This window comes from Lathamus discolor, chromosome Z (genome assembly GCF_037157495.1).
Source record: "Lathamus discolor isolate bLatDis1 chromosome Z, bLatDis1.hap1, whole genome shotgun sequence".
NCBI lineage: Eukaryota > Metazoa > Chordata > Aves > Psittaciformes > Psittacidae > Lathamus > Lathamus discolor.
This window is the reverse complement of record NC_088909.1, coordinates 38,898,822-38,916,021: the sequence shown is the minus strand read 5'-3', so window position 1 is coordinate 38,916,021 and position 17,200 is coordinate 38,898,822. Positions and strand designations below refer to the sequence as shown.

General features: G+C 41.5%; 1 protein-coding gene across 2 annotated transcripts in view; it reads left to right on the top strand.

Annotated features, from left to right (window-relative positions):
- The window catches only part of EFNA5 (ephrin A5), a 227,370-nt gene that overhangs the window by 49,072 nt on the left and 161,098 nt on the right, over positions 1–17,200 (top strand). The gene's annotated exons all lie outside the window — the stretch shown is intronic.

Here is a 17,200-nt window from a genome sequence, read left to right as displayed (position 1 = left end):
ATTGAAATTGTTCTCCTTGAGTGCGTTGCATGAAGTATTATAGTAGTAAGTGGGGAGTGAAAGTGAAAAATTTCTCTGGGGAATTAAATTATTTTTTATCTTTTTTATTTTGGTACCAGGTATGCATTACTCACTGTATGTTAAAGTTAAAACTCAGAACTGCTAAGATTTTTTTTTTCTTTTCTGAATAAGCAGTATTTCTTTTGTACCTGCTGATGTGCCTTGTAAACAGATGGTGTTTTGGTATTTAGAGGGGGGAGGTGGGAAGGTTTGCTCTAGCAACAGGACTGCCATTCACAAAACTAGAGTGGAGCATTAGACCTGCAGTTCCAGGTTGCAGCTCCCTTAATTATTAAAACGGATGTTCTAAAATTGCAGTTTTACAGCATATTTTCCATATGATACTTGGAGAAGACAAAGGTTATTTTTTTCTGAAACAAGTGCTTTTCCAAGTTGTTTTTAATTCTATGACCAGGTTGCCTCACTTGTACAGATTACAAATATAGTGTAAACTCCTGCCTTATATATGGAGAAGAAGGGTCAGTGATGCATGCTTGTTCACTTGCTCTTGCTTGTGCATACACATACACACACATACTTGCCTTCTCTCATAATATCGATAAGGGGGTTAAAATGGTGAAGGAGAAGAATATAAACAGAAAAAACACATCCTGACAGCTGCCTCCTGTTACTCCTGTTTTTCCCCAAGACTTTTAAATCTTACAGTGGCTCCTAATTTGTCCCACATGAGTCTTCTCCCAGTGGGGCTGCTTTCCGTTTCCTTTTTGCTTTCATTTGATCCAAAGTAAACAGTTAACAAAGAGTAAACCAGTTCAGGCAGCTGTCAGTGGACCATCAGTTTTCAGGTGTCTCGGACAGGAAGAGGGCATATTATTTTGTAGGTAAGAAGGGAAAATGGGACTGAAACTTTATGCCTGTGTGGACCATAAAATTATTTCCAGGTCAAGTCTGCTTAAGCCAATGTGGTCACAGTTTGTCAAGGGGATAAATTTTAGGACATTTGTCTTAATGTAAAAAGTATTTTAGATTAAAAATACATGGGGTGCATAACTCATGGAAAAAATCACAAAATTTTACTAGTAATTAATGAGCTGTCAAGACTTTTCACAGGGCCCTGGACTGTGTGAACATTGCAGCTGCAAAATACAATGCTGCTGCATTTGTTTGCAGTTTTTTTAGACAACATTTCCTACAAAGTCTGGATGCATCTTGCCTTCTACCTAAAGGAGTGTCTAAGAGCAGAGGAAATAACCCACCTTTCTCTTAGGGATATATAGAGCATGCCAAAGCAGCTTTCTCCTGCCTGTCCAGTTAGGTTAATCTTTCTAAGTGCAAATTTCTTATCGTGCCTGTAAAACTCAACAAAGTAATTTATCATGTCACTTCAGAACTTCTCTAATCAATGTTTAAGAAAGATCTAAAGGGTTCCCATGGCATTTCCTCCAAAAAAACCCCAACGCAAACCAAGAATTGATGCCAAAATAATACACTTTATATTGAGGTCTACAAAATAAATGGCATTGCAGCTAGTCATTATTGGCTCTGCCTTACAGTATTAGAGTAAAACCTATCTTGTTGCTACTACGTAGGTCTTTTTGTGAAACTCTGTTACTTTATTACTGAAGTTCTGCTTCCACTGAAATTTGGAGGCATGTCTACCTAGACTTGCTTCCTTTTGTTTCCTAGCTTTCATGGCTTGGTTTTTTTTCTTTTCTGTCTTGTTTGTATGAGAATGATTTACAGAAATGATAATTCCTGCTGTAATGATATGTGATGCATTTGTGTAATGCAGCTCTCAGGGCTTTGTGCAGTGTTCTGCAGGTTCTCCCATTTCTAAAAAAAAAAAAAAAAAAAAGATGCATTAGAAGAAAACAAGCTGTGTTTCTTAAGTCTGCTTTCATCATTTTCCATTATGTTGAAACTTCAGTGCTAACACTGAAGAATTCTGTAATGACAGAATGACAGAAGAATAATGTAATTGGCTTTGAACACCTAATTCTTTCTCAGGCAAATAGTCCTGCTTGGCTACATTTAAACTTCAGGGAGAAGTGGGATTGAATGGAGACTCGAGCTCCTGAATGGTAAAAAAATCTGTAGTCTTTGCAGTAGTCTTATAGGAAAGCAACATAGTGAAGCCTAGCTGGGGCTTGGATGAGCTTGCCAGGAAAAGTTACATCTACTGAAAGTGAGGCAAGAAATATATGGCAGAAGTAGACCCTGAGGTCAGTCAGGCCTTGTGAGAGGGAACAGGCAGGTTAAAGGGTGTTTGGGGTCAGGACACCTATGGGAAGAATTTTGGAGGGAGGGTTGGAGCTTGGCCAAGCCAAGGTTGTAAACAGGTAGGCAGAGGCAAGTTTAAATGGACACTGAATTTCAGAGAAAGAAAGCAGTAGAGCCTGTAGGTGGCATAAGGTGCCTCATATGTGTTTTTCCCATGAAATTGCACGGCTGGCTAGTAGAATGTCAGAGAAACATAGGAGAGCAGCGCTGCTAGATTTAGTACTCACCAACAAGGAGGGTTTGGTCGAAGTGGTGACGGTCAATGGCAGCCTTGGCTGCAGTGACCATGAGATGGTGGAGTTTAGGATCCTGTGTGGGAGGAATAGAATACCTAGCAAAGCCACAGTTCTGGATTTCCGAAGGGCCAACTCTGGCCTCTTCAGTCAACTGCTAAGGGAAGTCTCATGGGAAAGTGTACTAGGCGGTAAAGGGGCTCAAGATAGTTGGTTAGCATTCAAGGATTGCTTCTTCCAAGCTCAGGATCGGAGCGTCCCAATGAGTAGGAAATCAAGTAAGGGATCTAGGAGACCGGCGTGGTTAAACAAGGAGCTGCTGGGCAAACTCAAGTGGAAAAGGAGAATCTATGGATTATGTAAGGAGGGGCTGGCCGCTTGGGAGGAATATAGGACAGTTGTTAGAGGATGTAGGGAGGCAATTAGGACAGCTAAGGCCTCCTTGGAACTCAATCTTGCTAGTCGGGTTAAAGACAATAGAAAGGGCTTCTTCAAATACATAGCAAATAAAACTAACACAAGAGGCAATATAGGCACACTGCTGAACGAAGTGGGTGCCCTGGAGACAGAGGATATAAAGAAGGCAGAGGTGCTGAATGCCTTCTTTGCCTCTGTCTTTACTCCTGCAGACTCTCCCCGAGGGCCCCGGATTTCTATAGCCCCAGAAGGAGTCAGGACAAAGGAGGAGTTTGCTTTGGTAGATGAGGATTGGGTTAGGGATCAGCTATGCAAACTGGACATCTGTAAATCAATGGGTCCGGATGGAATGCACCCACGGGTGCTGAGGGAGCTGGCGGAGGTCATTGCTAGGCCACTTTCCATCATCTTTGGTAAGTCGTGGGAAACGGGCGAGGTGCCTGAGGATTGGCGGATGGCAAAGGTCACACCAATCTATAAGAAGGGCAAGAAGGAGGACCCGGGTAATTATAGACCGGTCAGCCTTACTTCCATCCCTGGAAAGATGATGGAACAACTTATTCTTGACTCCATCACTAGGCATATCAAGGATGAGGGGGTCATTAAGAACAGCCAACATGGTTTTATGAGGGGGAAGTCATGTATGACCAACCTTATAACCTTCTATGAGGAAGTGACTAGGTGGAGGGATGATGGTAGAGCAGTAGATGTAGTTTTTCTTGATTTCAGTAAGGCATTTGATACTGTCTCCCACAGCATCCTCATAGATAAGCTAAAGAAGTGTGGGCTTGACGATCAAGTAGTGAGGTGGATCGAGAACTGGTTGAAAGGAAGAAGGCAGAGAGTTGTGGTCAGTGGCGCAGAATCTAGCTGGAGGTCTGTGACTAGTGGAGTTCCTCAGGGGTCGGTGCTGGGACCGGTGCTGTTTAATATTTTCATCAATGACCTGGATGAGGGAACTGAGTGCACCCTCAGCAAGTTTGCTGATGACACAAAACTGGGAGGAGTGGCTGACACACCAGAAGGCTGTGCTGCCATTCAGCGAGACCTGGACAGGCTGGAGAGTTGGGCGGGGAGAAACTTGATGAAATTTAACAAGGGCAAGTGTAGAGTCTTGCATCTGGGGAAGAACAACCCCATGTACCAGTACAGGTTGGGGGTTGACCTGCTGGAAAGTAGCGAAGGGGAAAGGGACCTGGGGGTCCTGGTGGATAGGAGGATGACCATGAGCCAGCAATGTGCTCTTGTGGCCAAGAAGGCAAATGGCATCTTAGGGTGCATTAGAAAGGGAGTGGTTAGTAGGTCAAGAGAGGTTCTCTTCCTCCTCTACTCAGCCTTGGTGAGGCCGCATCTGGAATATTGCGTCCAGTTCTGGGCCCCTCTGTTCAAGAAGGACAGGGAATTGCTTGAAGGAGTCCAGCGCAGAGGCACAAAGATGATTAAGGGAGTGGAACATCTCCCTTATGAGGAGAGGCTGAGGGAGCTGGGTCTCTTTAGCTTGGAGAAGAGGAGACTGAGGGGTGACCTCATCAATGTTTACAAATATGTAAAGGGTGGGTGTCAGGATGATGGAGCTAGGCTTTTTTCAGTGATATCCAGTGATAGGACAAGGGGCAATGGGTGTAAACTGGAGCATAGGAAGTTCCACGTTAACATCAGGAAGAACTTCTTTACTGTAAGAGTGACAGAGCACTGGAACAGGTTGCCCAGGGGGGTTGTGGAGTCTCCTACACTGGAGATATTCAAGGCCCGCCCGGACAAGTTCCTGTGTGATGTACTGTAGGTTACCCTGCTCTTGCAGGGGGGTTGGACTAGATGATCTTTTGAGGTCCCTTCCAACCCTTGGGATTCTGTGATTCTGTATGTGATGAGTGCTGCTAAGTTGTTAGTTGGAGGCTGATCTTAGGGGCAAGTACAGATGTCTGCTGGGGTGGAGGCAGCCAAGGTACTGAAATATCGCTTGGTATAGACAGGAGGTGTGCTATCTATATGCTGCTCACTTGCTCACTGTAACAGGACCAATTTTTAATTTCACACTACTTTTTGAAACAAGAAATTCAGGCTTTTTCTGGTGGAGTGACTGGTAAAGCTAGTGCACTTACAGCATTTGCTGTATTTCTGTCACCATGTTGCCATGACATCTATCTATGTAAATTTTCGTCTCTGTAAAAATACCCCATGTTCCTCTCTGCCTTCCCAATAGTTTGCAACTGACTCAGCATTTGTTTTGGTAAAGTGCCACGGCAGGGATACTTTTTTCTCTCTTCCCCAAATAAAATAAAAGAAAAAGCACTCCCTGTGCAATTTCATATGAGGGAACAGTGTGTATATGCACACATTCTGATTACTCTTATTTTTAAAATGCTGTTGAGGTAGGAACTCAGTCCACACCTTACCAAAAATACAGGAATATCCAGTTTTCTGCTGCTTAGTAGTTGTACAAATGTAGTGTATATATATATACATATATATGTCTCCTTACCCCATACAAATTTGCTCGTTTAACGTTTATTGAAATGGATGTTATTACGCCTGATGCATACCTCATGAACAAGCAACAAGGAAGCTTTGGGGCCAATTGTTCTCCCTGAGGTTTTGGTTTCATTTTGTCACTTTTGCTTAGTCTAAGTGCTGGGCTGTATTTAATTTCTGCCATTTTATTGTCAAAATTGAGTATCTATGTATGCTCTGGTTTGGTTTTCTGCTTTGGAGACGGGATATGTCTTATTGTTTCAGCGAGCCCATCAGCACATAATCGTGGAGTTCCTCAGGGGTCGGTGCTGGGACCGGTGCTGTTTAATATTTTCATCAATGACCTGGATGAGGGAACTGAGTGCACCCTCAGCAAGTTTGCTGATGACACAAAACTGGGAGGAGTGGCTGACACACCAGAGGACTGTGCTGCCATTCAGCGAGACCTGGACAGGCTGGAGAGTTGGGCGGGGAGAAACTGGATGAAATTTAACAAGGGCAAGTGTAGAGTCTTGCATCTGGGGAAGAACAACCCCATGTACCAGTACAGGTTGGGGGGTGACCTGCTGGAAAGTAGTGAAGGGGAAAGGGACCTGGGGGTCCTGGTGGATAGGAGGATGACCATGAGCCAGCAATGTGCTCTTGTGGCCAAGAAGGCAAATGGCATCTTAGGGTGCATTAGAAAGGGAGTGGTTAGTAGGTCAAGAGAGGTTCTCCTCCCCCTCTACTCAGCCTTGGTGAGGCCGCATCTGGAATATTGCGTCCAGTTCTGGGCCCCTCTGTTCAAGAAGGACAGGGAATTGCTTGAAGGAGTCCAGCGCAGAGCCACAAAGATGATTAAGGGAGTGGAACATCTCCCTTATGAGGAGAGGCTGAGGGAGCTGGGTCTCTTTAGCTTGCAAAAGAGGAGACTGAGGGGTGACCTCATCAATGTTTACAAATATGTGAAGGGTAGGTGTCAGGATGATGGAGCTAGGCTTTTTTCAGTGATATCCAGTGATAGGACAAGGGGCAATGGGTGTAAACTGGAGCATAGGAAGTTCCACGTTAACATCAGGAAGAACTTCTTTACTGTAAGAGTGACAGAGCACTGGAACAGGCTGCCCAGGGGGGTTGTGGAGTCTCCTACACTGGAGATATTCAAGGCCCGCCTGGACAAGTTCCTGTGTGATGTACTGTAGGTTACCCTGCTCTTGCAGGGGGGTTGGACTAGATGATCTTTTTAGGTCCCTTCCAACCCTTGGGATTCTGTGATTCTGTGATTCTGTGGTTTGGATTGGAAGGAACCTTAAAGCTCATCTAGTTCAACCCCTGTCCATGGGCAGGGACACCTTCCACTAGGTCAGGTTGCTCCAAGCACTGTCCAACCTGGCCTTGAACACTGCCAGGGATGGGGCAGCCACAGCTTCTCAGAGCAACCTGTGTCTCACCACCCTCATAGGGAAGACTTTTTACCTGATGTCTAATCTAAATGTACCCTCTGTCAGTTTAAAGCCATTCCGCCTTGTCCTGTCACTACACGCTTTCGTAAAAAGTCTCTCTCCAGATTTTTTGTAGGCTCCCTCTAGGCACTGGAAGCTGCTTTAAGGTCTCCCCAAAGCCATCTTTTGTCCAGGCTGAGCAAGCCCAGCTCTGTCAGCCTGTCTCCATAGCAGAGGTGCTCCAGCCTTCAGAGTATCTTCATGGCCTCTTCTGGAGTCACTCAACAGGTCCACATCCTTCTTGTGTTGTAGGCCTCAGAGCTGACTGAAGCACTGCAGTTCTGGGAAGATGGTGGTGGGAAAAACACAAAACCAAAAAAACCCACACCCCTCCAAACAAACACCAAAAAGAAACAAAAAAACCCCAACCAAAACCACACAGAAAACAGGAGTTAGAAAAAAACTGCCAGTAATTAGATGGCGAAGTTGAAGAAGTACTTCTGTTAGGGGTTTATGTCTAAGTGAACAAGTTATGTTGGGAACTATGTGTTAATTTCCCTAGTCACAGTTTTTGAGAGAGAGCTAAAGGAAATGTGAGGATTAAGTGTGGTAGTTTGTGGTAGGGGAACAGGGAGATGGGTGGAACTGAAAAAAGAGCTGTGAAGGAGGAGAGGTGTCCTCTGCACAAGTTGTGAGCTGGACTAGAAATAAGGAGGCAGACATGAATGAGTACTTTGTGCCAGAGAGAGAAAGCAGTGCATGCAACACACACGCACAAAATGTGTGTACACAAATCTGTATATTTATGCTACTGTGGAAGAATGGTGTATATTTCTGCTCCTATGACAGGGGTAGGTGTCGAAATGAGTATCGGCAATGCACAGTTTATGGGATTTTTATTGTTGGCCCAACTGGGTACAGTAATACATGCTTGTCTCCTGCAAAACATTCCTTTCATCTCCAGCTAATGCTTTTTAATGTGCCTGGGTAAGGACTGCGTAAACAGAAGCAGAAGCTGCATGGTTTCTGTGCGTGTGTATGTGTGTTTAGCCTCACTGTTTTCAGTCTCTCTCTCACTTGGTGAAACAGCAATTAGAAAAATGTCACCTGGAATGGAGGAGGGTCCTTGTGTGGCTGTCACCTCTCACCTGTTTTTACATGCCTTTGCTTCACCTGAATCATTACCTTCTCTTGGATTGCCTTAGAAGTAAAACATAGCACTGCTGGAATAAGAATAAATCAGCTGTATCTCTACATATTTGCTGATTTATATGCTAAAGTGTGTGAAAAAGAGAAGAATATCAAGTACAGATACCACCATCTGATTTTTGAGAATGTGAATATGAGGCACTTAGTTGTGAATGAAATCTTTTGCTCTGCTAGTTATTTTTTCCCTTTGAACATTTTTACAAATTAAATATAATCTGAGTTCCATTCTTGACATGGCAAAAGCTTAATAAAAAAAAGGCTCTCGGGAGACCTTGGAGAAGGACAAGGGGGAATGGCTTTAAATTGACAGAGTGAAAATTTACATCAGGTATTAGGAATAAATTCTTCACTGTGAACCTGGAGAGACACTGGAGCAGGTTTCCAGAGAAGCTGTGGCTGCCCCATCCCTGGCAGTGTTTAAGACCAGGTTGGATGAGGCTTGGAGTAACGTGGCTTAGTCCTTGCTTGTGGCAGGGGTCTGGAACTAAAAGATGTTTAAGGTCCCTTCCAACCCAAACTATTCTATGATTCTGTGATAGTAAAACAGAATATTTGCTGAGATCTTTGTTTTGAATTTGTTCTTTTTTTTTTTTTAAGATGGTATTATGCCCTCCCTTTCTACTCCCCCCATTCCCAATCCTTACTTGCAGTAGAAAAAACATAAATGTCCTTTTTCCCCAAGTTCTTTAAAAGCCTCCTCCTGCCTCCTACTCTGTCTCGTACCCTAAGGTGTATGAGGGGATTCAACAATGAAGGTACGTCTCCTTTTCTGTATTATTTATTAGAAGGATAGAATAATGCAGGTTTTTCAGAGATTGTCATGAAGCAAGTAATAGATCTTGGCCTCCTGTGTGAGGTGTATCTATTTTTCAGTGAGTCCCTGGGCTAGTTAGTTTTTTCTGCATTTATTAAATGACACAAAGGACCTTCCTTTGCAAAGAGTTGTTGCCTTTCCCATTCCTTATGAAAATGAATTAATAATTTTTCTCAATTAATTTCTATCTTCTGTTCTTGTCTTGAATTCTAAAGGTTATAGTTATTACATATTCACAAAATCACCCAACTGTGTAAGAGAACTTTAACAACAATTTCAAAGCCAAATTCCTCTATTATGCTTCATTCAGTGTGCATTTTGCCATCAGTGACAGGAAAGCTGATCTTGTGGGGAAGTCCTGCAAATGCTTTGCTGTGGTCTTCTAACAGAAATATGCCACCTTGCCAAGAGAAGTATCTCTGTATTTCAGTAAAACTTGTACAAGGGCTTCCAAACACAAAATGCCCAAATGTCCATAGCTCTTGAATGAAGATTTTCCTTAATAATCTGCCTTACTGTAAATCTGTACTGCTCAGAATGTTCTTGCTTGCTATTATAAATTGAATGCCTAAGAATATATACTGGCTTTTAGTTGAGAGTGGATTTGGCATGAACTGGCAGCCTTGGCTTTCTGTCTCAAGAAATCTAAAAAGAAAACCTGATAGACCAAGATGAATACAATGTAGGGGCTGAATGATGATTTATTTTCCTACAAGGAGTGAAGGGCACTGGGGATCTGACCTTAATGTGCAGGTACACGACCTGCAGCTACAAGAAAATCACATTGCAGTGCTTGGCACAAGGTTAAATTTTTGCTTCTCTCTCACCCTACAAGAACACTCCTTTTCTAATCTTTCTCTGCTTTTCTCCCATGTTCTCAGTCTGTAGGAAGTACCTGAAGGTAAAGCTTACTTTCAACTGTTTCCCAGCCATCCATTTCTTTTGACCTAGGCTTACTTTGGTTATATTTTAAATGAGAGTATATTTACAAGAAGAAAGAAAACGAGGATATCGCTGGATTTCCTGCTTGACTTAATTCCTTTCTTAAAGGAATACCTGGTTGTCCCACTGGTAGCTAAATAGTATGGTCCCTGTCTGAAATCAGCTTTAGTAAGTGATTCTTCATTTTGCCTTGTGGGTGACTCCTCACCTCATCCAGTGGGTCTTTGGTTTTACCCTGGCTTCCCCTTCCCCTTGTAGTCTGCAGTCCTGTGCAATACACTGTGCTCTTAGGTCGATCTGAATGAACATGCAACATGACAGATGATCTTTGGCATGAGTATCAAGCAATTCCTGCAAATCAGAGATTTGAGAGCCTGAGAGTTGAGATCTAACAACTCTTCTCTGGTCACTTTTAATATATTTCCCCTGGCAACCTGCTTCACCCCTTCTCTCAAAATTACTGCCTGTTCAGTATGATGTATTCACTTAACCCTCTGCCAGAGGTCACCAGCTTTGTACCTAAGTGCTAAAAAGGAACATGTGCCTCTTCCCCTTCACAGATCAGTGCATTAGTTTGTTCAGCTCCTTAGCTGCCGAGGAGAGCAAGTGGATGAAGAGTGTGGGTGACAGTAGCTGAGAGGTTGCTCAGTGATGGTGGGGCATGCAGGCAGCTGGTATTCAGCCCTCCCAGCATGGTCTGCCAAAGACATCTGTTAACGTCCTCAGTTCTTTGTTATAAAAGGGGTAATTTTTTGCCTGCCTGCGGTGGTGAATTATAGTTCTCAGCCTCTGTCTGTGTTGTTGTTTGGATCTATTTTGGAGGTTTTGTCTTCATGTTATTTGAGAATGGCCACTGAGCTCTGGAGCAAAGTGGGTTAAATACTGTTAATGCACTTTTTGCAGTTGAAAATGATACAGACTTGATTCTTCTCTACCTTACATCTCAGTTGGTTCCTTACCATGCTGCCTGCCATGTCTCTTGACAGGGACAGGCAGTGGTATACTTGTAATTGTTGTCTGTGCACTGAAAACCAGTCTGAACTGTGTGTATGTGGTGTGCAGACTGAATGAGATTGTATCCTCGAAGTGACAGTCCACACAAGTATTGAGGTACTGCAGAAAAGATCTTATCTGTGTTGCCATTTAATTAACTCTTGATGAAGCTGGGAAAGTGTGCACCACTGTGTAATTTACATACTGCATCTATTTTAGGAAGTATCAATATATTATGGGAGCTATAAGTGAGGCCACAATTTCAGCTTTTGGTGATAGGGGTTTTTTTTTGAGTCCGCTGCTAATGGTAAAGGAGCTATGGGCATCTCTCAGTAGATTTGTTTGTACAGTGTAAATTGTACTCACACTGGTGAGGAGAGCTTTGAGACACGGATATTTGACACTGAGCTATAGATTTCCTTTATCTAACAGACATTTGAATGTATTTCTTCAAGCACTTCAAGAATCCTATCCTTCTCAGTGGTCCCCTTAGAGTTTATGGTTTTGGAGAAGAAATGCATTGCAGGAGAAGGGTCAAATTCTGTTTGCGTTTTTGAAGCTCAAATATATATATAGGAATTGGAAACACTCTGCAGTTTGTGTCTGATTATAATTTGTAAGCTTGATGAAATATGTGGCTGTTGCCAAATATATTTTTTTCCTAAGGTGTTTTGTGGATCGGTAATATCTTCTTCTCTTGTCCTTGGTGGACAGAGTATATTTTGATCCCATTTACAGATAAGTCAGAGGTGTTTGTTGCTTACCTCTTAGCAAGTTGCTGCATTCACCCCTGTATCTACTGGCTCTTTAAGGTCTTTAAGGACTTCTTGGAATTGCAGTAGTTTTAGGAGATATCTCTTGGGAGGTGGAGAATAAATTCTAAGTACCTCAACCTCCCTATATCGCCTGAATTCCAGTTATTCTCAGGATTTAGCTTTTGCTGTGTTTTCCATCCCTAGTTTGTGGTTGTTATTCCAGAATTTGGTGAGGAGTTGCTTTAGCTTTGCCCGTTTTACTGAACTGAGCAAGTCTGCCTTGACCAGAGGTTGGTTCAGTGCATGTGTATGTAGGCAGCTGATGGCTTTGTATTTAATTTTGAATTCAAGATGCTGCTGTAGCAACTACAGATGGTGGGGCTTTTGAATAGAATTATTGGCTTCATATCTTAAGAGGCTGACAAGCTGTTGAACTCTTGAAGGAATATGTAGATTTTTTTCTAATTTGGATACCTTTTATTTGGAATTGAAAATTATAACAATTTAGATTTTATTTGAAATGTAACGTAAAGAAAGCACGAATTAACATTCCTTCTTGTGTAGCTGGTAGATTTGCTTTTTTTTTGTGTAAGGCGAATGGATGGAAAGCAAACCAGCAACACTTCCATCTTCTAGCTTGGCTCATAGGTTTAGAAAATTAGGAATTAGTAGCTGGAAATGAGTAATATAATTTTAAGCTTACTTACTGAAGGAGTTGTGGTGGGGATAACCCCCCAAGAAGGTGACTAGTGGCATTCAGAATGAAATCTTGCTCTCTTGGGATTAGCAGCAGCTGCTGAAGCAATGAATAAACAAGGAGTTAAAGGCTTGTAGTCTTTTAATGTTTTAGAATAATAGTGAGGAAACAGGAGCCAAGGACTTGCTTGCTCCTTGCCCACCAAATGGAAGAAGTGTCCCTACTTCCTCTGCTGGAGTTATGTAAAGCAGTAAAGTGTTACCCAAAACCTAGGTGGAAAAGTGTGTTTATGTTGCACTGAAGTATGCTTATATAAAATTAAAGTGTATTCTCTGCCCTAAAATATGCTACCAGGTTTACATATTGCCTACAGCTTAAGGCCTAATGGGGACACTGCACATAGAATCATAGAACAGTTAGGGTTAGAAAGGCCCTTAAGGTCATCTAGTTCCACCCCCTTGCCAGTGTTGCTGGTTGTAGGAGAAAATAATTTTACTCCCCTTCCCCAGACAAAGGGAAATTTTGATGCAGAGCCGGTCAGTGAACCACTGCCTACATCATAAAAGCCAGAATGGTGTATGCATTTGTGCTTTGCGGGTAGAGGCAAATCACCTACTCCACAAGAGCAATCAATCAGTGAAATTACTAGATGTAATTGATGTTTGTGCAAAACCGGGAGCACTTGTTCTTTTCTTTCGTGTGGTTAATGCTTAGTGTAATAATGCAAATAAGTCCTCTATACTACTCCCTCCTCTGTCCTGTCACATGTATTTTTTATCTTTTTATTTTGTCTTGTGGGTACTAGCAGTTGCTAAATGGCTTTTATGGCGGATAATATATTTAGGAAGCAATTTCCATTTGAGATTTTTACAGCTACCTCTCCCTCTCTGTGACCTAGGGAGTAGAAGGCTGATATAATAGTTATCTTTCCAAGTTGAGTCACTTTAAAGCATGTTCTTATAATATACGTTTTTTAATAATCTTTCCTGCCACAGAGCAGAAACTGGTCTCTGAATGAGGACAACCAGATGAAACTTCCTTATGTGTAAACATAGCTTGAGCAGAATCAGCCAATTTCAAGGCGGATTAGTGTCCGTGCAGTGAAAACAGGATAAGGCAAGTGTGAATGTGGGGAGAACTTGAGTGTCACTTGCGAAAAAAGAAAAATCTGCATTGGATTGTTTCCTTTCATCAGTCCCCCCAACTCCTAAATCTTGTCCTGTCTCATGAGCCTTTTGTGCTCTAAGGGTAGGGCAACACAACAGAATGCAAAAACTGAAGGGAGAGCTGGCCTCCTGCACAGGTGAGCACAACATAACGCTGGCTGCTCCCTTTCCTGATCTGCAAGACTTCAGGTCTGAATCAGTGGGTTTCTGTTCCTTGTGCTCCTCCCAGGCGTTAACATCTGCTGTCCTGTTTTTGACCAACCTGGGGTTTTTGTCTTAAGTGTGTTGATGTCTAGGCTGAGGAAGATACATTTTAAAGAAAAAAGACCTTGCATAAGGTAGCATATTTTGAGAGGTTTGTACCAGCTGCCCTGGCAGAGAGTCCTTAAGCCTGGGATATCTGGACACCTACAGAGACCTTTTTTCTTAAGAGTCCATCCTGTAAATAACCTTTCACTGGAAATGCTGTATTTGGGCTGCTGTGTACCTTTTTTCATCCCAGAAACTGCTGCTCGACTTTGTAGCAGTGAGTTACATGAAAACTTGCATGTGCTGCGAAATTTGCACTTTATAACCTGGCTGCTGCTCACGTCATTGTTAGCTTTTGTTTTACCCTTTACTCATGTACTATAATAGTCCAGAGGATGCTGTGTGGTTAAATGGGTTTCTGCTCCAGGTTTGGTGTGCTTTGCTGGTTTAACAGGGCCTTTTTATTCTGTTGAGCATATAGTATGTCTTGATATTTTCTTCCTCCAAATTATATTTTTCCATGTAAACAATAAAAAGTGCAATTTATCCTGAAAGTCTTATTTTGTGGAGTTTGCAAACAGCTTAAATTCTTCGTACTTCTCTCAGATGTTATTTTTTTCTAAATGGCCTGCTAAAATTATCTGAGAATGAAGGTATCAAAAACCAAGGGCTTGCACACCTGAAATAATGGCTAAAAAGAAACTGTCAGAAATTTCATTGCGATTTCCATGTGATAGCTGGGATTTTGCCTTCAGGAACAAAAGATTAGCAAGTGGCAAAGTTTTTTGTAGGAATTTTGAAGTAACAAGGTAGTTGTCCCAACTTGCAGCACAAATGTGTTTTATATTAAAGTGGGATCTTACATTGATTTATTACCTAATCAATGTTATCCTTCCTATAAAGAGTGTGTGTTTCCAGATTCCATTTCCTACTGGTTGTTTGTATATAGTTTCTCCGAGGCTGTACTGTGAAGGGAGTTTCTCTTGGGATGAAACATTTCTGGAAGAAAACTTTTTGCTAGGAAGCTTCATGTTGGTTGGCAATGTTTTCTAAGCCAGTTCAGCCAACAGCATCCGCATATTTGAATCTGCAGAGATTTCTGTGAAAGATCAATTCTTTTTAACAGTTGCTTTCAGTCCTCTCAGCCTTCATTTTGCTCCTCTTAGCAAATATAAATAATCCCCCAAACTTTCTTTTTTTCCCCCCATCTCTTCTAACATGGATGCAAACCAAGAAATGAGACATTTCTGCTGTAATATTTGGATAAGCTTTCAGTTTTACTAACCCTATTTTATTTTAATCTTCTGTCACAAGCTGTAGTTCTTGGCAAGCTGAAAAGTTGCAGTTCAGCTGTTGTTTCCATTTTATTTTCTAAAGAGTTATATGTTTACCCAAATAATGAAAAGCTGTGAAAGAGCATGATAAACACTTCTCTGCACCTCCTCTCCTCCACTGAAGTGTTTTAGGGGTATATAAAATACTGAATAATTGCCCTGCGCCTCAGGAACTACCCAACTACTTTCTCATAGTGGGGTAGATATAGCCATGTAGATATATGGGAAACTCCTTCAGAATCATGAAAGGAATCTAGGCTGTAAGTTACTTAAGCTATTTAGCCGAAAAGCCAAAATTCTCCTTGTCTGATTTCAAAATGACTGGATGGCAGTTTGTGAGCTTTGTTTTGTTTTGTGTTTCTCATACTTTTTTAATACAGCAAACTGTGGCTGTAAAGTGATTCTGTGCTGTAATATGGAAGCAAAGAAGTGGTGATTTTGCAGGAATTATTTTTTTCAGGGCAGAATTTCAAGCAATTAAGCTTGTTGTCATTTTGGAATCGAGTGCATGTGCTGAAAGCAATAAAATTTCCAATTCAGTGGTAAACAGTCTCTTTGAATTGAGCTGGGGAGCAAGCTGTCTTAATTTAAGCCCTTGACTCCTGGTAAAGGTAGAACATTGCACCGAAAGGGTTATTTTCAAGTTGCCTTGTTTCACTGAGGTTTCTTAAAGGATCTCAGAGGAACCTCCTCCTGTTCTTGTTATTCTAGTGTTATGCAAAAGTGGTAACAACAGCTTGCTATCTTCTGTTGTTAATTTTGGTCTGTACTTCTGCCACTGGCATTACTGCAATTGCTTTGTAAGTTTTAGAAACTTGCAAGGAAGGAGTCATTAAGCATCTGTTTGTAACTATAGAAGAAACACTGTCAATGCTTTCACAACTAATCAATACCTTTTTTTGTTTTGTTTACTTTGGTATGCACAGATTAGCTTGAATAATAAGTGCAGCAGTATTGGCTCTGTCTTGCACAGATTCAGATCTTCAAGCCTGGTAGTAACAATATTGAAGGCTTCTAAGAAAGTTTACAAAAATATAAATCAAGATATTTCCTTTAATGTGCTAACCTAGCTGTTGGCAGTTGGTGATTTAGAGTAAAAAAAAAAATAATCTGAAATTTAGCTATTGAGATTTATTTAAAATATTGGTCAAGAATCAGAATTGGAAGCATTTTAACTTCTTGTGATTTTGGGCAGACACTGGGTTTGTTCTCTGTGTGGGAATAGTTCTGTGAATATTTCTGATGGCCTAAAATTGGACGAAATGTTTCTTTTAGTTGTCCACAGGTTGCAAGGCATTAAAAAAACAGAAGGAAAAACTCCCAGGGCTCTAGTGAAAAAGATGACTATTTTTCCTGTGTGGTTTTCTGTGTCTGTGCAGGGTCATCTGTAAATTATTTCATCTATCTTGTTTTCTTTATGAGTGGGGATGTGAATTGTTCACCTCACCAAAGTGTGTTTTGGTCTATGAAAAATGCTATACTATGTGAAAATAATTTCAACCCAAAGCCAGTTAGTAGAAAGTTTCTCATATTCTGATGGCAGTAAAAATTCTGGATCTATCGATCTTGTCACCACTCAAAAAGTAGAGAAAAAGTAGTAGAAGCAGATTATTTAGAATGATATTTTTGTGAATTTTATTCTGAAATTAAAAAAGCTGGGGAATAGGAGTTAAGTACAAAGTTGGCCCAGAGTTGAATAACTTGGAAAGTATTTATATATGCAGTTTTTTAATTTTGATTTTCCAGGAACTTCCAATAGTAACCAGTAGCCCATCTGCTGTGTGGCTTTCAGAAGCAGTTGCATGGATGTCTGTTTTGCTAAATATGCTTTCTTGCAGCTTTGACAATGTGATTACGTAGCTGACTAGTATGTTGTCTTTATGGCAGGACTGAGATATTGCTTCACTCCTTGTCCAGAGCATGTAAGATCAGTTTTTATGTTCCTTAAAGTCAATTATATACTTTAAGACTTCAAGGGTGAGATGTATGTGCTGCTTAATTGGTAAGGTATTCTCTTCCTCACATGTTATAGTTGCTGTAAGCAGGGAAGAATGAAACTGTCTGTCATATAAAATTATTAAACAGAACAGCAACAGTCTTACATGTGATGTAAGTGATCACAAAATATGTCTTCTAAAACAAATAGGTAGAGTGCAGCTGGTGCTCCAGTAGCCTCCTGGGGCTTTCTGTTGCGCCT